The sequence below is a fragment of the Sitophilus oryzae genome, unplaced genomic scaffold, assembly GCF_002938485.1.
Source record: "Sitophilus oryzae breed Bouriz unplaced genomic scaffold, Soryzae_2.0 scaffold_1494_pilon_pilon, whole genome shotgun sequence".
In the NCBI taxonomy this organism is placed as follows: domain Eukaryota; kingdom Metazoa; phylum Arthropoda; class Insecta; order Coleoptera; family Curculionidae; genus Sitophilus; species Sitophilus oryzae.
In genome coordinates this window covers 3,138,616-3,161,150 of record NW_022146163.1, presented here as the reverse complement: position 1 = coordinate 3,161,150, position 22,535 = coordinate 3,138,616, and the positions used below count along the sequence as shown (strand labels likewise).

The 22,535-nt window shown below is 32.9% G+C and overlaps 1 protein-coding gene across 3 annotated transcripts in view; it reads right to left on the bottom strand.

Annotated features, from left to right (window-relative positions):
- Positions 1-22,535, bottom strand: part of LOC115877509 (atrial natriuretic peptide receptor 2-like) — a 335,138-nt gene that overhangs the window by 266,882 nt on the left and 45,721 nt on the right. For all 3 annotated transcript variants that reach the window (XM_030893711.1, XM_030893710.1, XM_030893712.1), the window contains one exon: positions 3,053-3,110. The gene's annotated coding sequence lies outside the window, so the exon portion shown is untranslated. The remainder of the gene's footprint in view (positions 1-3,052; positions 3,111-22,535) is intronic.

Genomic DNA, 22,535 nt, shown 5'->3' with positions numbered 1-22,535 from the left:
AATCCTTCAATTTAATAGCTGTTAGTAAGAAGTTTTACTCGAAATATGCTTCACATAGTGCACACACAACTTTTTTAATTGTTTAAGTTTTATTAAAAAAAGTTAATTTTGATTTGTTCTTTAATAAAAAATAAAAGGGTATTTGTTTTCTTTCTAAATTACCCTGTAGGTATATTTTAACTAACCCAGTTTTAAACTAAGGAAATGGACTTAAAAATATTTCCAAAAGTATTTTTGAAATCGAGGTTGACGATCCAACAACAGACAGACATATTCGAGTCATTAGCTGGCACCGGAAGTGTCAATCGATAGCTCGCAACTAAATATTTACATTTCAGCCTGATATAGTTGTGGATTTTGATATTATTTGCTTAGTTTAGTTTGGTTTACGAGTCATTATGTATGCAGCGACAGCGGCGCGGCGGCTTGATATTAGAATTCTAGGATTTAGTTAACTATGATAATTCTTGGAATTGGGGATGAAACCAGTAGCGGCGAACAGGTTAACATGGTTAAATATTTTCGGGGTACACAACCGTAGAAAAAAACACGTCCAAGTAAAAAAAAACAGTGCGTGCACTATGAGCGCATATTTGAAGTGAAACTTCTTAATAACAGCTATTAAATTGAAGGATTTGAAAGACAAGTTTAGTTTGAAATATTGAAAAGGTAAAAAACGTCATTCTGTAGCCCGTCCCCATCAATTATATCGAAATTTACCCACATTTTTCTTCAATATTAAATCATTCGTCCCACCCTGATGAAGGTGTAAGTAAAATGTCTGTCCTTATTATAGGGTTTCCGGAACCGGAGTTGTTTTTCGGAACCGGGAATTTCGGAACCGCGCCTCTTAGGAACCGGGATTTCCCGTTTTTTTCGATACTTTCGGTACTGACTAATTTTTGTTCAGTGGTGGTGCAGTTCATAAATCAGAAAGCAAGGGATGGTTTTTCGAAGTAAAATGGATAAAAAATTAAGATCATTAATGAAAATAATATCAAATTATTAAGTAATGAGTCATGAAAAAAGTATAAGTAACTTAAATTTCACATCAAGCAACATAAACCAACTTAACCGAATTTGAGGCAAAAGCCTTAAAATATTGAATTAAAAGTGCAAATATCTATTAAAACCTAACATAATAAATATTATAGGAACTTTAAAAGAGAAAAACAATAAGTATAAAATAATCATTACTTATTTAGAAGAGTTTGATTTCGACCGCTAGAAAGTATTAAAAGTCTTTGGCACGTAACAAAAAAATATTTTTTTAATTACTGTTACCGAGGCCCGGTTCCTGTGATGGCCAAAAAGATCTGAACCCTAATTGGTAGTATTAATAAGAGTTTCCGTAACCGTAATTAAATATTTTCGTTCAATTATTGTCGAGTTCGTCAATTAGCAAGCAAGAGATGGTTCTTTAAAGTAAAACCCATAAAAAATTGAGTTTCAAATGAAAACAATATTAAATTATTAAGTAATGAGAAAGTAAACATAAACACAAAGCGAAAAAAAAAAAGAAAAACGGGCGCCGGGAGGCACGTATAGCCGCCCATACAAAAATGTGTTAATACATATCTCAAAAACTGCGACATTGACTGATTTTGATGTTATTGCAAATATTATTCCTAATCTTAATTAGAAAACCGCGTTTTACTAGCTACTGTAATTTTGGAGTTACGATTATTTAAAATTTTTAACCCCCTCCCATACCCCCTCACCAACCTCCCACCCCCACCAAAAACTAATGGCCAGATTCTCGGGTGCCACAGTATTTTTGTGCCAAATTTGGGTAAAATCGGTTCAGCGGTTTTTGGGTTATCGTGTTACAGACGGACGGACAGACAGACAGATAGACACCATGAAAATATTTTGTATTTAGGTCATTTATGACCCAAATAACTCATTTTGAGTGAAATTAAAAAAACTTTTTTTTGCCGAACTTAATAGCCTACCATACCTATTGGTATGGTCGGCTAAAAAAGAAAATTTATAGATAGGTAGCTTAAAAATTACATCAAACATAAACCAACCTCGAAACTCGAAACCAAATTAACTAAATTTGAAAAAAAAACTTAAGTAACATTTTCAATTAAAAACGCATAACACAAAATATATAAGTAATACATTTAGCAATATTATACTGAGTAATAAAATATAACATATTTAAACTTCAATAATTGCTAATAAATATTTTACTTGAAACTTTAAAATAACTTCAGAAGTAAGAACAGTAAGAGATAGCATCACTATTTATTTAGAAGAGTTTGATTTCGACCGCTAGAAAGTAAGAAAAGTCTTTCGCACGTAACAAAAAATATATGTTTAAGTGTTATTACCGAGTCCCGAAAGTACTGAAAGAACCGGGAATTAATAATTTCTAGTTCTGGTCTTTGATATTTCAAAAGAACCGGGAATTCCCGGTACATTCGGTACCGGGATTTCCCGGTTTTGAACCCTAGTCAAAGGTGATTTTGTATTAATTAAAAAATAAATAAATACAATAATCCGTAAATAAATCCAATAAAATACAAAATTTGGCATTTATTAAAACATATATCTCATTTATTAAAGTTATATCGTTATATCCGAATATGAAGAATGAATACTACTAACTCTTTAATGACGAGATCTCACTCTATTAGATATCCCTTAATATATTTTTAATTCAATTGTTAAGTGTCTTGGACCTAGTGTCACACGGAGCTTGCCAAAAGCAACAGGTGATACGGCCGTATCTAAATTTAACACCAAGTCAATTAAATTAACTTAGTAACGTATTACCTGAAAAGTAAACGTTGAAGCGCAAACGAAATAATGATTGTTTGCGACTGTAACGGTGCCAAGTTCACGGAAACAAACGGGAAAACAAAATATATAGGACAGAGTCTGTTTTAACGTAATTACAAACATTCTGTAATTTGATATAAATGTTGCTGATAGCTAAATCAAAATAATACCCTACCGTATGGATTTTCTAAAAGAATTAACCGAAAAAAGGCAAACAAACTATGAGCAAAATATTAAAAGAAATTGAATTTGAATAACTTACCTAGGCAATAACTAGATTAAATATGAGCCAGCCGATCCATTGATGATATCCAAGGCATCTGGAACAAAATAAATTCATTAGTAGTAAGTTTACATTAATTTTGTAAAATTTAAAGTTCTTGTACAATAATATAATACGGTTCATATCCAATAAACTTTTAGTTACGTCGTCGAGGGTGCGATTTTAAAATTAATTGTTGCCAACCATGGACATATTCGGCGCCGTGCTGACTAAGTGGAATTTAAATTTCCCGCTGGGGATTCAGGCGGCAGCTCTGCTGTAAAAAATGTCAAGTTGCCGCATTTATTTATTTATTTCCTGACATTGTCATTCGTTTTGACACTTTAGTTTTTTATTATAAGTTTTTGGTTTAAATAAAGTGTTGTGATACTTTAAGCTTAAAAATGTTTAGTAGCAGACCTTGCAGTTGACATTGTTCTTTTTAGAACCTCTTTTAGTGCGAAGTGTACAAGATTAGACTAATAACTGTAAAAAACTCATTGTAGCTTTATTAGAATATTTTGAACGTGAAAGCGATAGTACTGTTTGACCAGTGGATCTGAAGCTACGGAAGGAATGCGAGAAAAACAAATCGATATTGCCACGTTTATCTATAAAATTGCAAAATTGCCAGACATGAACTATAAATTTAATATATTTTTATTATATATAATGTGTTTAGCATATATTCTGACGTATATTACTAAGGAATTTTAACGTAGTTCATATTGTTCGATATGTTTTATTTAATAACTTATTTCTTTCATTCTGTATAATCTGCTTATTATGAAAGTTGAAGATTTTTCAGCGATATCATTGGCAAACCGGCATCGCCCATTTCATCGAACCGGCATCATATTCATCGAACATGATTGGCGAGAGTACGTCACATGATTTGTTACCACGCGGTTGCCATGGCTTTTACGCCTTCCCTATTCGCTTGCTTTATCCCCAACTTCACGGCCTCTTCTGAAAAGAGTAGGAATATTGAATACTATTGAAATATCCAGTGGCGGTGTCATTTTTTTGATCATTATTACTTTATTTCATTATTTTATACCGGTTATCCTAAACTTTATTCCAATATTTTTCGTATATTTGATAGTTAAGTTGTGTTTTATTGTTTTGTTATCTTGTTATAATGTTTTTCGTTCATAGTTTTTAATTATTAATATCAAGTTTGATCGTTTATTTGTGTTTTAAAATGAATAAATTTGTTAAGGGTAAGACGCTACATAGTCAGACAAGAGAAATAATAGCTAATTTATATAAGTAAGTTAATAATAACGTGGATGAAATCTCATTTGGTTTATTTCCTTGTGTTCATAATAGGGTTTGCGATGAAGAAGCTACAGAGAGTTCGCTTAAGTTGCCGCTTAAACGTAAACTTGAGCGGATGTATCGGCTATAAAAAAATTCACACAGAAGATAAAAAAAGGCTGAAAACTAACCCCGATAAAATGATATCCAGCTCTGGAAAGAAAAGACCACGTGAGAATGCTGTCGAAAAGCTCGACGACTTTTTCGAAGTGGTCAGGAATTTGATAAATAGATTTTATCTCGAATTCAAACTCGTCCCCGTAATTAGAAAGCTTTTGCAAAAATTGCAGGAAGAATCGAATTTTCCTTTTGCAGGGAAACGCTTAGGGGGTTATTAAAATCAAATGCTTTTTTTTTTGGCGTAAATGTCAAAATAACGGATAAATATTAATGGAGCGGCCCATTATATTGCAGAGAGAGATATAAATATATACGCGAAATTCGAAAATATAGTCAAGTATTATCTATTTGGATGAAACATATGGGTAGACAATGACCTAAGCTTTAAAAACTGCTGGCGGAGCGATACCATATCTGGTGTAATAGGCAATATTGGATCTACTGGTGAGTAAAATTATGTTTTGTTTGCGCTTCCAAAGTTAACAATTTTCAAGATTTTTTTTTTGCTGGAAATAGTTATATCTAAAATTATGTATTATAGAAAAAAATATAGTTAGTATAGATATATAAATAAATATACCTCAAGACTCAGTCTTGATCATCTGCTGATGGCAGACATGGTTAGCGAAACGTGCGTCCAGTGTAAAATTAAAAGTGTTTTGGTGTATTGTACTGATTTAGTGTTTTATTTTGCTGTGTAACACCAAAGGTTCCAACCCCCAGCTGTAATTATTTCTTCTATTATATTAACAACACAATAATAAAATTATTCAAAATATTTAAAGGGAGCTTTAATAAAAGCTTTTAGTGTTTATCTGCTAACTCAACAGTAACGATTCAAACAGCATAAAGTTTTTTGAAAAAAAATATTAATCTGAGTATTATATTTATGATACACATTATTTTCATATAACACCGTACGCCCATGCCTATTTTATGAATGAAATTGGGCGTGTTTTGTTTACAACTGCGTTCCCCTGCCGATACCCCGTAGCTACAGATCCGTTGGTGACACTATAATGGCCCTTTATGTCCCTTAGTGCCGTTAAGAAGGTGAATTTTGTTGATGTAAATAATAACTGTTTATATATTTATTATTAATTTATTTTTGTTTCCTAAAATAATTTGATTAAAAGAAAATATATAAAAGTGGGCAACGCTGTGCCGGTCAAGCTTAACCACGTGACTTAAAAGTTTATTTGGTATGAACTGTATGTTTAAAGTGATGCGCTATCCGATTAATAAAGAAAACAGACTATGGTATAATCCTGGTAGATAAACGTATGACATTTATAACTTCAAAAATATCTAAATTACAATTTTTGTAAATATATGGAAATCTCCGTAGTACCCTGGTATCGTTGTTCCGAGACAAGAGTGGCTTTAAAAATATAGTGAGACGGCTTATTGACGCCGCGCCGGCGCCGGTTAGAGGCTTTACAAGGTAGTAGTAAATGTCTACTAAAAGTCTGAGTAAATGCTGATTTACAAGTATCCAGTAGCTGGCCTCAGTTTCACTGGTACGCTAGCACTGGCATTATAGAGTCACCGTGTAAATAAATTTTTCTGTCAATCACTGGCACTAAAAAGTACTTAAACGGTTCTACACCATGCCAGTGAAGCTGGCGCCACGTACTGGATGCGTGTAAATCAGCACTAAGAGTCGATTTGTGAGGAACGTGGTTTGGACTATTGGACAACGTACCTGACAGCAATAGGGGAGGGTAGAAAAAGTGTTGTGGATGGTTGATATGATTATAGTGTTATTGTATAACATTGCCAATCAAATAAAAACATCTAATAGATTTAAATTGGCCGACGTCACTCTTTTTAATTTTTTAAATATATCTACATACGTAATTGTATTTTATTCGGGCATGCAGGTACATTAAAATATTTGTTAATCGGTTAAAGATATCCTGCGAGCAACAGGTGACATAACAGTGAATTTATTTTTAGAATAGACTGGATAAAATTCCAGCTGTAAATTGACGATTTATTACGTTCGACGCACACCTGGAGACGACTTTTTATGACTACAGCGCCATCAGTTTTTAAAATAAACAACAATAAACTAAAGATAACACAGTTTTTGTTAAGATTTTTTTTTGAACAACCCGAAGACGATTTTTTTCAATAGAGACAATCTCATTTCTTTAATTATCTAAAAATCTCACAACCAACATAAATCATAATTATTAGCTCTAAGGTATTATGAATTGCATAATGAAGTTTTTTTAGCGGTTGTTAAAGTATCTGAAAAAATGTGTTAATTATTTTAAAGTTTGATGCCCTCTAACAGACAAACGAAGCACTTTTATGTAAAGGTAAATGAAGGGTCCATGGAAAAAAACATGATAAGCGCCAATTCTTAATTTTAGGGTTTTACAATAACGTCTAACCTGGTCTATACAAAATGTATAAACTCTGCAGGGCAATAAGCTATTAAGCCCTATGATATACCGGGTGCGTCTCAAAAGTGGCTCACCCCTATAACTTTTTTATTTTTCAGATAAAAAACGAGATTTGGTATGTTAGTATATGACATAAATTAGGATTGAATGACGTATTCAATTCTTTTCGGCCACTTCCTGTTTCACCGGCAATGATTACAACTTTTGATTTTTAAGTGGCACCTTCGGTATTTTTTTTTACTTTATTCAATAGAAAATGACACTCTGAAAAAAATGACATATCACACTATGTCAACTTTTGAAAAAAAAATTATCTGTGTTAAAAATATTAATTTTTAATCAAGGAGCCCCGAGAAAATAGTTTTGATCGTCAAATGTTTTTCGTGTCTTGTCCTGGCCGGTTAAAAGATGCCCAAATCGTATTTTTAATTATACCTCATTTTTTTCAAATGGAACAAGGGTGGCTCATTAGCATATTTGGAAAAAGCATTTTTATTTGTTACAATTTCAAATAAACTATATGCGAAAATGTCAAAAAATGATATATGGTGTGTCATTTTCTATCGAATAAAGTAAAAATATACCAAGGGTGCCATTTAAAAATGAAAAGTTGTAGTCATTTCCGGTGAAAGAGGAAGTGACCAAAAACAAATGAATACCTCAATCAATCCTAATTCATGTCATATACTAACATAGCAAATCTCGTTTTTTATCGGAAAAAATAAAAAAGTTATAGGGGTGAGCCACTTTTGAGACGCACCCGGTATACCTAGTAAAAATATACATGCAGGGAAGGAACCTGAAAACCACCAGCCGTTCAGTGCTCTCCTGTAAAATTTGTAAAAAGGCGCATATCATGTGTTTCCCCGGGGCCCTTCAAATTATAGCCGCAATGAACTTACTTTGATTCCAAAAATACTCAGTAGTGCTACAATGACGGAGTATTAGGACACCCTGTATAATACGGTATACCAAAGTATATTATAGACATAGACACTTTTGTTCCTTTTTCAAATTAAACATTAATGGTTTAACGTTTTTAATAGAATACAATAATTTATAAATACCTTAAACTAAAAAAGTGTGACGTATAAATAACATATATTTTTTTATATAAAATTCTATTTTTAAAACAGCAACAACAATGAAAGCGCAAAAGTTGTCGACCCGGAGATTGCCCTTATCGCATATTTTCACTTTAATTACTCGGAAATAGTACTACTACAAACAATATCGGTAACGTAAAGTAGTATAGTAGCATGGCTGCTTTCAGAATGAATTTCATTACGCGACAGGTCAAGTTCCACAAGTTCACACTACACCGTGTTTCAAAATAAGAGGAACTCGCTTCGAGTTACATACAAAAAACTTTGTATCATGGCTTGTGATCATGTGATATTTATTGGGACTGAACAGTAGAACTCACTGCCAGAATTTCTTTAACAATTTCAAAATACTGACTCTTCCTTCTTTATTCATTTTTGAATCCGTTTGCTTAATCCGCAAGCACATATCTGCTATTCCCGAAAGGCCATCTCATAACTTTCCACTTAGGAATGCGGAGCATGATCTTTATCTGCCAACCCCGAGCTCAGAACTAGTTAAAGGTTCAATACTGTACAATGCCAAAAAAATGTACAATCATCTGCCTTTGAATATCAAGTCGCTTTCATTCTTTCCCGCATTTCGCAAAGCTCTAAAATCATACTTACTGGAGAGAGCCCTATATACGGTAAACGACTTTTTTGTTAATGTTTAATTATGAACAATTTTGAATTTTAAAATTTTGATCATCTCACACACTGGTCAAAGGTCAAGAATTTAATATTTTTAACTCTAAAATTATATCTATTTACTGCGTACTGTTCTGCAATTGTCCATGTATATTCTTTTTGCTATTTTAATGACTTAAATTTTTTTGAATTGTATTATTTGTATTGTGTATTTTATGTTGTTTGAATTTTTTTTGTGCTTTTGTTTGTTTTGTGAGTGCTTTGTCGGTGAAGCCGTTTTGGCTTTTTGTACAATAAAGCGTTGTTTGTTGGTTTGTTTGTTTGTCGAGTTACATACAAAAGGCTTTTTCTAATCAACTTTTAGTTTGCAGATATTTTAAAAATATGTTTGAAACACAAAATAAAAAAAAACAAAATAAATTTAAAATAACAGTTGAAATTGTAAAAAAAATCAAAAACTCCAAAGCGCTAATTTGTAAATAAAAAATTGTGATTGTCAAATTATTGGAAGTTGAAACTGGCATGCCTAGTTATTTTATTATAAACTAATTAATACAGAAACAAATAAATATTAATAAAATATTACGAATATACAGGGTCCGACAATAGTGCGTCGGGTATCTGTAGCTCCTAGGATAAATAACTTGAGAATTTTGTTTATGTGCAAACCTAAAGTATGTACTAGAATGTATTTCAGGAAAATATTCTTGAAATAGTTTTGATTTCAGGAAAGTTCTTGTATTTTTAATATTTTTTAAGAAAGGCTGAAAAATATATACGGGGGTCTCAAAAGTGGCTCGATTTGGCATTTTAGTGTGTGACATAAATTAGGATTCATTGACGTATTCAATTGTTTTCCGTCACTTTCTGTTTCACCGGAAATGACTACACCTTTGATGTTTAAATGGCACCCTCGGTATTTTTGTACTTTAAGGGCTCAATACTAATGTACAATCATTTGCCTTTGAATATCAAGTCACTTTCATTCTTTCCCGCATTTCACAAAGCTCTGAAACAGGGGCGGATACAGGAGTTTATTTTAGGGGGGGGGGGCTCAAAATAAAAAGTAATGTAGAATATGCCTTTTAGGGCGCCATTTTTAACCCAAAAGCCTAATATTTAACACAATTTACAGCTTTTAGGGGGGGCCCGGGCCCCATGGGCCCCCCCTCTGTATCCGCCACTGCTCTGAAATCATACTTACTGGAGAGAGCCCTATATGCGGTAAACGACTTTTTTGTTGATGTTTAATCATGAACAATTTTGAATTTTAAAATTTTGATCATCTTTTTTTTATAACTATTACATGATTTTATCCATTTACAATTTTCCTTTTGTAAAATTTTCTTGATGCGCCTGTGTTCTACAATGTCCATGTATGTTTTATTTGTAATTTTAATGACGTAATTTTTTTTTAATTGATTTGTATTGTATGACATTTTTTATTATTTGTATATTTGTTTTTGTGCTTTTGTTTGTTTTGTAAATGCTTTGTCGATGAAGCTATTTTGGCTTTTTGTACAATAAAACGTTGTTTATTTATCTATTTATTTATTTATAGGGGTGAGCCACTTTCGAGACGCACCCGGTATATAAAATATATAAATTATTTATTAATATCTCTGAACCTATCGAAATATATTTATTAATTTCTTAGGATTATGTAAAGTGATCTTGAAACCAAACCAATTTGCGAGAGTCTAAACTAGGGTAGCCAACTTTCAAAATAAAAAATAGAGGACGAAAGGGTAAAAAGAGGCACAGGCGAAATCTTTTTTGAAATTTCGCCCAAATGTCTAGAATTTACCAAAAAGATATGTCAATAACGGTTTGCGATTGATGGTCTTTCTTAGTTTCTTAAAAATTTTATACTCAAAACTTGTTAAAATAAAACAAACAATTTTCAACAAAACTTTTTTTTCAAAACATAAGTTTGTAGTAAATAAACATAAAACAGTTAAACATGTTTATCGCTTCCACCAGATATTTCTTATACATAAATAATTCTTCATTTTCTTTTCTGTAAAAACGAGTGGGAGTAGTGTTGTAAATGGAAATATTGGAAATTTCCAAACGTGTCTCGGAAATATTGGAAATATTGGGAATATTGGAAATATTGGAAATATTTTTAAAAATACTTAAATCTTGTCATTAACGATTCAAACCCGATGTTTATTAATATATCTTTCATATTTTGTAACCCTATAAACATTAAACTTATTATAAAACAGTTTTACAAACATATAATATGGTGAATATATCGAGTTTAATGATTCACCTACCTATATGCAATCTCGCATTTCTACAGGGAAGTCCCGAGCTCGTAGGTCGTAGCGTAGGGGAGTCCCTGATCGACATTCATTTTGCTGGAAAAGCATTTTGTGATATTAGAAGGGTAATTCAGAATAATCTTGCATTATCCTCACTTGACGCCAAAGAAAAATCCGAATTGTAGGAGTTTGTTGACAAAAGAGAAAAATTTGCTATTAAACCCATTCATTATGCTGCAGAATTACTAAATCCAAAATCAAAAGGTTCTGAACTTGATGAAACCCAAATTCTTTCTGTCATAGAATGCATACTTAATATATCAAAAAATAAACTCAATATAAAGGAGCAAGAAATAATAGATGATATAGCAGATTGCCGTTGTAGAAGTGGCAAGTTGTTTGGAAATAACTTCATATGGAAAAGTAGTTTGGATAATCCAGTCTCCTGTTGGAAAGGACTGTGTTCTTCATCTTCATTATCACAAGTATAGCTTCACGAATTTTGATGATGCCAACATATTCGGCTGCCACGGAACGCAGTTTAAGCGTTTATAGTCATATTCATTCAAAAAAGAGAAACAGGCTTACTAATGATAGAACCGCTAAGCTACTCTATGTATCCCACAATGAAAACTTGCTGAAGAAAATAGGAAACGGCAATAGATCAATTATATCGATTATTTATTTCCGATACTATTGAAGATTTTGAGGAAGTAGACTGGCAAGAAGATGTTATTGAGTGTGATGCTGATGACAGCGATGAAGATATGCCTCTTGCTCGACTAGTGTGTCAAAAATATTTTTTTTTGTACAAATTTAACCTTAATTTATTTTTTAATTTGAAGAATAACTCATTTTGTGTTTTGCGATGTTTTGTTATGATTTTTATAAATAAATATTTCAGTTTTTCTTATTTTTTAAAATATTTAATATATTCCCAATATTTCCATATATTTCCAATGTTTCAGGAAATATTTCCGAAAATATATTTTTGGAAATTTTACATCACTAAGTGGGAGTAGCGAAAGACAAAGATTAACAATTTTTTAAAGAATTGTATCAATAGACGAATAATTTTTAAATGTCGAGTTTGGTATGTGAAAAAGAGGACTTTTTCAATACGTGAGAGAAAAGAGGAGTGAGATCAAAAAGAGAACTGTCCTCTGGAATAGAGGACGGTTGGCAACCCTAGTCTAAACGGCCCTTTACAAGAGTCCACAAAACAATCAACAATCACAAACATATTTGTATAAACTTGGACAGACCATCTGTCGAGTTAACCAATTAAACGGAAGAAGATTCAATCGATTAAGTACTCTCTTCATAAAACAATTTATCAAAGCTAGCTGAGAAAAAAAAACATTAATTAATCAACTGAACAAGGCCCCGATTACCGATTCTTCATAAAAAAAGCTCCGCCAATATACAACGAAAGACACTCAATACGGCCAATTAAGATAATGTTATTTTTCAAAAGCGATCAATCCTATCGCTCGTAAGCTGCGTATATTTCCAAACATATCGAACGACGAACCGACGCGAACTGTGTAAAACTGGTTTCGCCGCCCGTGTCACTTACACCTGTTGTTTGATTTATTCCATATTAGATCGAGTGTCTTCTACGCATTTTCGACGTGGAGGAAAACAAGAATAACAAGCACGAATAGGAAAAAAAGTTTGACATAGGTCGTTTCAAATAAAAGAGTTGATTCAAAAGGAAGTTTAAGAAGTTTTCTGTTAAAATTTCGTCAGATCCAATTAATTTTTCAATTTCATCAATCAAGTCAGGAGTCAATCATCATCAGAGTCAGCTTTGTTCTACCGTTAATCTATTATACAGGGTGGTCCAAATTTATTCCGGAAACTTCGGCAGCATATTCTGCGGATAAAAAAATGTATGTCCTAAAATGCTTAGTTTCGGAGGGACAGGATGTAGAAGTTTCGTTTTTATTTCGATTTTTTCCAAATAATTTCTGAAGTAACGTCAAAATTTGGATGAAAATAGGTGTCTTGGAGTTTTTTGACATAAGAAATTTGATTTTAATGTCAATATGACTCCTACTTGTAGGGGGCGCAAACCACATATTTTTTAACTGGTTTAAAGAGTAATAACTTTTCGTCTGTACCTGTATAAAACTACTGAGTAAAAAATATACATTAAGACGTTTTTTTACGTAAAAAAGGTGTCTTAGGGTGTATTCCGTTGCTTACCTTGGTTATGGTTTTATGTTCCGTTTCTATCGGTTTCCTGAAAGTTTTCTTATTACGGAACACGGTTCTTGAAAAATTCGGTTATAACTGTCACCAAACTAACCAGCGCGAGAAGGCTGGTTTTTCTGGTTTTGTTTGTCAATGTCATTTATGTGACAGAAATCAAGCAAATATTGGAAGTTCGAGTGAAATTCTCATTTGATTTCTAAAATTTGTTATAATATTTTATATTTACATCCAAAAGCAATGGAGGTAGGCAACAAAGGTAAATAAGCTGATTTTTTAGGACCATTTAAACTTATCATGGACGAAAGGACTAAAAATTAACGGAGTGCCTATCAACAATATAAGATATGCGGATGATACGATCCTGATGGCTGCCAACCTAAACGATTTACAGATATTAGTAGATAAAGTTAATACATCGAGTGAAGAGCTCGGACTGTCACTAAATGTAAAAAAGACAAAATTTATGATAATATCCAAAACAACACAAAAAAAATTCACAAATTCATATAAATAACCACACCATAGAAAAAGTTGACAGTTATAAATACTTAGGTATAATTGTAAATAAAAATAACGACTGTTCTGAAGAAATTAAAACTAGAATAGGACAGGCGAGAACAACATTTGTGAAAATGAAAAGGGTGCTCTGTGGCAGCGATTTCAGCTTGGATTTAAAAATCAGAATGGTGCGATGCTATGTTTTGTCGGTGCTGTATTATGGTGTAGAGGCTTGGACTCTGAAGAAACTTGACATGAAACTAGAGGCATTCGAAATATGGTTGTACCGTAGAATACTTAGGGTAAAATGGACCGATAAAGTGACCAACATGGAAATCCTGAAAAGAATAAAAAAGGAAAAAGAAATTATCATAACGGTAAAAAAGCGTAAACTTCAGTACCTTGGACACGTCATGAGAGGAGAAAAGTACCACCTACTCCAACTGATATTACAAGGAAAATTTCAAGGAAAGAGAAGTGTAGGAAGAAGGCGCCACTCATGGATGAGAAACTTACGTGACTGGTTCGGGTGCACCACAAACCAACTATTTCGGTCGGCTGTGTCACGAATACGTATAGCACTGATGATTGCCAACCTTCGCAACGAAGAAGGCATTTGAAGAAGAAGAAACTTATCATGCAGCCATTGTCTCTTAAAGTCAGGAACATTTAAAGAAAACATGAAAAACAAGACAACAAGTAATCGTGAATGTTTTGTAAGCTATAACAATATAAATATTGAATAGATTTGTTTATTTATTATTGGTCTGTTTTAATATAGGACCTGCAAATTTTCACTTGAGCTATCTAACGAGTTTAACAGTTTATTAATAAAGTACTTTTCAATATTAAACTCCATTGAAAAGAAGAAGCAAACGTAAAAGCAGAGAATAGGTACACTAAATATGCATAAAAGATAAATTTTATAATAAAGGTATTGAAATGTAGAAAACGTCAACATTTGGAATTTCCAGTATTTTACCAAACCATTCCGTATCAAACCCTATCAAACCGATGTTTTTCAGGAACCGCTCTTTACCGTAGTTTATCGGTCTGGTTCGCCTGGTTTTGCAACGGAATACAGCCTAAATTATCAATACCTGTCATCATTGACATAAACATGTTGACTAAATAATTATTAGACTGATCATAAATTTGAAATGTTTTTGTGCCAAAAGTTCCACAGAAACTTTTTTATCATTATTTTTTCGAAGAAAAATTTATGATTAATCTAAAAAAAATAAAAAGTTTTCAAATTTATCATTTCAGTCTAATAACTATCTACTCAACATGTTTATTTTTGTCAATAATGACATGTTTTGACTATTTCCATTCTAAATATCTTGAGAGCGGTTGTTTGTAGCGATTTTTACCATGACATTTGTTTAACGTAAAAATCACTATAGGAAATAGGAAAAAAACTATTGAAGTTGAAGCGTGTTGTTATTAAGTTGTTTTTTCGCACTCTTCTGTGGTCTTTTTGGAAAATTTCTATTGACTACAATAATTTAAATTCAAAAATATTCGACTAAGTCAAGACGGTTAAAATCTGAATAACAGTAGCCAATTTTGTTTGGCATTATTTACTTACCAATTAGTGTAAATGATTAAAATATCAGACATGTGGATGAAAAAATACAGTACTGTTATTAGCACAGTGATTTTCCATATATTATTTTTAAAGTGGAAAATATATTACTGGTCGAAAACATATTATAAAGCATTAGTTAACACTGGTGACTGATTATGAAATGTCCAAAATCAGGTCTGCCCTATACCGTGGTAATAAATACTAATAAATACATGTGCATTTTTAAAATACTGAAACGAGATCAGAGCATTTATTTAACTGAAATAATTTAAAACATGTCCTTACTAATATAAATCACGCCTTACTAATATTTAACGTCAAGTTAAATATTTTAACTGTAGAAACTACTCTACAGGGTATCCCAGGCTAAGCGTGCATTAGAAGTTTCTAAAGAACTACAAGATCTACATCGGAGATTTTTTGCGCATCATTGTTTCACAATGAGATCTATCAATTAAAAATATTTTCAATATGGCGGCATTTGACACCAACTTTCTTATTTTAAATGGGTAGCCCCAGTTGTTATTACAGACTAGAATTCTCTGTCAAATTTTATGAATTTTGCTATCAAACACTCTACTACCTAACATTAACCATTTTTGAGAAAAAAAAAATATTTAAATTTTTGGTGGAAATAAACTGCCTGTCAAAAAAGTGTGCATAGCCTAACCGTCAAATTTAGTGATTACCACAGTCACTGTAACATAAAGAGAAAATATGTGGCTATCTATTTCAAAAATTAAATTGTTCGAATGTCATATTATAATACTGGTCGTAGCTCTCATCGAATTGAGCGATTTTAAAATTATCATAAATCATTTTTTTCATATGAACACTCACTTTTTATATTTCACTGTCTTGCATAACCATCTTTTGATGCGTGTCAAATACTCGTCAGCGAGTAATGGCAGTAGTAGTAGTAATATTTCACTAGTTAGAGACTAGTGAAAAAGTTATCTCCGATCTAGATATTGTAGTTCTCTAGAAACTTTTAATGCACGCTCATCTTGGAACACCCTGTATATCTACACGAAAAAAAATGAAACTATGAATATCGAATCGAACATATCGAATTTAATTCCAGGTCAATAGGGAACTACTTATCTCATGCCGCTCGGGAAATAATCCGGATATTTTTCCAAAATTAGAACTGGAAAAATACATAAAAGATTTACGTAGGCGTACGGAAAGAGGAGGAAAACCAAATATTATTTTCCAGGCGGAAAAATATATTGATCCAATTTGTCCTAATCAAAAAGTTAAAGTAATACATTGGCAGAATAAAAGAAAAAACATGTTTACAGGAAAAAACTTGTATCGTAACAAACATATTTAAAATATTACAAAAATTATATGAAACTGGCTTTTTGGGATTCCTGTTAAGAAAATTAAATATAAATATGGTACGAGGGTTGTCTTTTTATATTTTGCATAAAGATAACTTTTAAACACTATTGTTTTTCTGAAATTCTGAAAGTAGTTGTTCCACTCACTTATTGGTACCTGTAAAATTGCGTTTTTGAAGACGCTGACTGCATCTTTTGGGGACTGGAACCTTTAACCAAGCAGTTCATTCATATTTTTTGGTAAAAGCTCGGTAAAAAGTAAAAAAGACGGTAAGATTTAGGTCGGGTGTTTAGAACTTGACTTTATGGAGGATGGTCCAACAATTCGATGTTTTCTTGCTTTAAAAACTCAATAATTGTTTATCGAGCTATGTAGCGATTTGCACTGTCTTGGTGGAGGATCATTTGTCGTTGACGGTTGGTTTTTCGAAACTCAGCAATTAGGTACTTATTATATTATAATAATATAATTATAACTAGCGTGTACAGGTATCGATTTTTTTATGCAAACAATTACAAAAATTTCAGAATTTCAAGTCGTCGTATTAAAAAATTCAAAATGTGACCAAAGCTTATAATTTTAATAATTTGTTTGCTTTACTTTGATTAATCGTGATGTAACATTTTTTGTAATTTGTAGAGTGGTGAACCACCCCAAAAAATACCAAGGAGTGAAGAAGCAGAAATAACAAATAACTACCTACTATCGAGGAAAATAATATCACTTTACTTACTACAGACTAGGAAAACCTAAATTTATCAGAAAATAATATATATATACCTCGTAATATGCCTGTATGCCTGTGTGTGATGTATAGACTTCTCTTAGATCAAAATAAATTTTAGTTGAGTCAATGGTATTCGCTATTGGTTTAAGAAAAGTGTCTCTTTAATCAAGAAATGTCCCTTTTCAATCAAGAATTTTTGCATAAATCAAAGAGACTATTGTTCGTGTAGGAAGAACTTCTTTGCATATTAATTTTGGGTCAAGAGTGAAATACTTTGTACAGATCGATTCTTCTATTCTCTAAAGTAATTTTTTAAAGCTTAAGAAGAGAGAGTTAATGCTTTGGGCAAAGAAACGTCGTTCTTGGCCCTATTGAAAAGCGCCAATCTTTTGGGTCAAAGTCATATTCATTTCGACTGAGAGATCCTTTTTTTTATTATTAGTCCTTTTTTAAATATTAAAATCGCAATCGCCGTTTCAATTGCGATTGGAGCATCCCAGTTTTGCTCATCTCTAATCTAAACACACTGTAGGGAGTAATACTGAAAAAAATCTCAAAAAAATATTTTGGTGTTGCTTCTCACGCATCACTTCTGCCATAATCCGAAGAAAGAAAAAAATAATGAGCCAATATATAGTCAAAATGCGTCTGAAGTTAGAAGAAACTTTATTACTTTCAGTACGTGGAAAAATAATTAAAACAAGAAGATAAAACTTTTTTATAACTATAACCCACTCCTAACGAAACTAATTAATATTGTTTTACGAATAATGCAGTATATCGTTAAAGAAACTCATCAGAAAATAGTATATAATTAAATATTTCCCGTTTCTTTTGTCGTTCTTCCCTGGCAACGAAGTTTTTTAGAAAAATCCCATTGAATAGTCGTTAGAGGCGCTATAAGGGATGAGCGTTTTCATTAATGTTAGCCTTGAGACTCGCCTGAATGGGGTAATTAGTAAAGGAACTTGTTCTAGCTTAATTGAGGGGTTTAAGTTGATGGGAAATTGCAGCATAATTAATTACGCCTTAGTTCTAATTCTAGAAGCTATTTTTAGTTCGCATTTCTATACTCCAAATTTGATGAAAAACGAAATAGGTTGAGTTGAATTAATCAAGATGGTTATACAGGATGCTACAAATTCGGGGTACGAGTATTGGTATCTCGGCAACCGTAATACAGGGTGGCCCATCGAAAACGTTCCGCATAAGGCATAACGGTCAGGGTATTTTTTTTTCACAAAATTCAAAAACACGTCAATTTTGTTTGTGAGGGGGACAACTTTTGCCCCAAAAATGATTGCAAAATTTTCAACCCTCTAAGCGGGGGTGTCATCCCCCAATTTTTTTCAAATGGAAAGGGGGGTCAAGTGGTATCGCAATGAAAAGGGCTTTCTATTCTCTGTACTTTCCGGCTTCGTTTTCGAAAATCGGTCGAGTCATTGAGAAAATATGAAGGATTGAAATTTGAAAAGTTTATTTAAACATTTATCAGAGTAAATGATGAGGGTAAATTCCTTTTTAACAATTTTAACAATTAGTGCAGAAAAAGCAATATAGACTTATATAAGCATCACTTGCAGAAAAAGTGGAAATAATCGAACTTTATTTTAAAAATAATGAATGTGGCAATCGGGTTGCGCAGATATTCAATGAACGCCATCCTGACAAACACCTTTATGGCAAAATTGTTCCCGAGTTAGTAGCAAAATTTCGCGAAACTGGTTCCGTTATGAATGAAAAGAGGCAGAGGGAAAATCCTGTAGTAAATGAAGCTATGGAGGTATTTGTATTGGGCCAAGTTGTCATGAATAGTCCCCTGAGTACAAGAAAATTAGCCAATGAGACCTGCGTGAATCGTACAAATGTCCAAAGGATATTAAAAGTTCCACCCGTACAAAATTCAGTTGGTACAAGAACGTCGCTTGCAATTTTGTGAAACTATGAGTAAACGAGTGGCGAATGATAATAATTTCCTATTTAATGTGTGTTTTTCGGATGAGTGTACTTTCTTTTTGAACGATGTAGTTAATCGGCACAACTGTCGATACTGGGCTGATGACAACCCCAGGGTTTTTCACGAGGCGCACACAAAACCCTCAGAAATTGAACATGTAGGCTGGTATTTTTGGAAATTCTATTGTGGGTCAGTTTAACGATATTGAGAACTTCAACGCACAAGTCACAGAACAGCTATCTAGCAACTACCGCACCTGATCGTTCAACCTAGTGGCAAGTGAAAAAATGCGTAAACATCTAGAAATAATAAAAAAAAACTCAAATTGGTCGAAGGAATTTATCCTTATCATTTACTCTAATAAATGTTTAAATAAACTCTTTTCAAATTTCAATCCTTCATATTTTCTCAATGACTCGACCGATTTTCAAAAACGAGGCGGGGAAATATAGAGAATAGAAAGCTCTTTTCATTGCGCCGCCACTTGACCCCCCTTCCCATTTTGAAAAAAGCTGGGGGATGACACCCCCGCTCAGAGGGTTGAAGATTTTGCAATCATTTTTGGGGCAAAAGTTGTCCCCTTCAGAAACAAAATTGACGTGTTTTTGGATTTTTTGAAAAAAAGAATACCCTAGCCGTTATGCCTTGCGGAACGTTTTCGATGGGCCACCCTGTATATACGAACATGGTTAAATTGGGGCAAAGTTGCGCTTTAGGATGTTCACCAATATACTGATGTGAACTTAGCAGCCAAAAGATAGCGGCCGATTTGCCGAACATAGCCGAAGGGCCAGTGGCGTCGGGCGACTTAACTTAATATGAAATAATCATACAATTTCTTGCAGGAGAATTTTATTAATATTTAAATAGTACTAAAACGAAGTATGCTTCATTATGTTAATATATTATTACCGATATTTTTATATCGGATTAATTATTATAATTTCAAATTGACCCGCCTAGTGTAATTTTATAAAATATGTATACATTATACTAATGTAACCAAAATTAAAAAAAAAATAAAAAAACTAATTCATTTATGATAGTACTAGTACTACTACCTTTATCAACACACAATTGGTTACTATCATATCGACAGAAACAACAAAAAAAAGGTCATGATTTATATCACTACTAACTACAATCACACAGTTTCGTGTTATAGATCGATTTAGTTTTCGGTATTTTCGTTAGCAGCTAATTTGTTTATACCGTTTTTCCGATTTTCTCGAAAACGGCGTATACTAACAAGATCAAAATTTCAGGGATTATAGAGGCCCATCAGACTAATAATAATCTCCCAGTGGCGTGTTCTTGATCGATTTAGTTTTCGATATTTTCGTCAGCAGCCAATTTGTTTATAACGTTTTTCCGATTTTCTCGAAAACTACGTATATTAACAAGATCAAAATTTCAGGGATTATAGGGGTCCACTAGACTAATAATAATCACCCAGTGGCGTGTTCTTGATCGATTTAGTTTTCGGTATTTTCGTTAGCAGCTAATTTGTTTATACCGTTTTTCCGATTTTCTCGAAAACGGCGTATACTAACAAGATCAAAATTTCAGGAATTATAGAGGCCCATCAGACTAATAATAATCTCCCAGTGGCGTGTTCTTGATCGATTTAGTTTTCGATATTTTCGTCAGCAGCCAATTTGTTTATAACGTTTTTCCGATTTTCTCGAAAACTACGTATACTAACAAGATCAAAATTTCAGGGATTATAGGGGTCCACTAGACTAATAATAATCACCCAGTGGCGTGTTCTTGATCGATTTAGTTTTCGGTATTTTCGTTAGCAGCTAATTTGTTTATACCGTTTTTCCGATTTTCTCGAAAACGGCGTATACTAACAAGATCAAAATTTCAGGGATTATAGAGGCCCATCAGACTAATAATAATCTCCCAGTAGCGTGTTCTTGATCGATTTAGTTTTCGATATTTTCGTCAGCAGCCAATTTGTTTATAACGTTTTTCCGATTTTCTCGAAAACTACGTAAACTAACAAGATCAAAATTTCAGGGATTATAGGGGTCCACTAGACTAATAATAATCACCCAGTGGCGTGTTCTTGATCGATTTAGTTTTCGGTATTTTCGTCAGCAGCCAATTTGTTTATAACGTTTTTTCGATTTTCTCGAAAACTACGTAAACTAACAAGATCAAAATTTCAGGGATTATAGGGGTCCACTAGACTAATAATAATCACCCAGTGGCGTGTTCTTGATCGATTTAGTTTTCGGTATTTTCGTCAGCAGCCAATTTGTTTATACCGTTTTTCCGATTTTCTCGAAAACGGCGTATACTAACAAGATCAAAATTTCAGGGATTATAGAGGCCCATCAGACTAATACTAATCATCCAGTGGCGTGTTCTTGATCGATTTAGTTTTCGGTATTTTCGTCAGCAGCCAATTTGTTTATACCGTTTTTCCGATTTTCTCGAAAACGGCGTATACTAATAAGATCAAAATTTCAGGGATTATAGAGGCCCACTAGACTAATAATAATCCCCCAGTGGCGTGTTCTTGATCGATTTAGTTTTCGGTATTTACGTCAGCTGCCAATTTGTTTATAACGTTTTTCCGATTTTCTCGAAAACGGCGTATACTAACAAGATCAAAATTTCAGGGATTATAGAGGCCCATCAGACTAATAATAATCTCCCAGTGGCGTGTTCTTGATCGATTTAGTTTTCGGTATTTTCGTCAGCAGCCAATTTGTTTATAACGTTTTCCGATTTTCTTCAAAATTTCAGGGATTATAGGGGTCCACTAGACTAATAATAATCACCCAGTGGCGTGTTCTTGATCGATTGAGTTTTCGGTATTTTCGTTAGCAGCTAATTTGTTTATACCGTTTTTCCGATTTTCTCGAAAACGGCGTATACTAACAAGATCAAAATTTCAGGGATTATAGAGGCCCATCAGACTAATAATAATCTCCCAGTGGCGTGTTCTTGATCGATTTAGTTTCGGTATTTTCGTCAGCAGCCAATTTGTTTATAACGTTTTTCCGATTTTCTCGAAAACTACGTAAACTAACAAGATCAAAATTTCAGGGATTATAGGGGTCCACTAGACTAATAATAATCACCCAGTGGCGTGTTCTTGATCGATTTAGTTTTCGGTATTTTCGTCAGCAGCCAATTTGTTTATACCGTTTTTCCGATTTTCTCGAAAACGGCGTATACTAACAAGATCAAAATTTCAGGGATTATAGAGGCCCATCAGACTAATAATAATCTCCCAGTGGCGTGTTCTTGATCGATTTAGTTTTCGGTA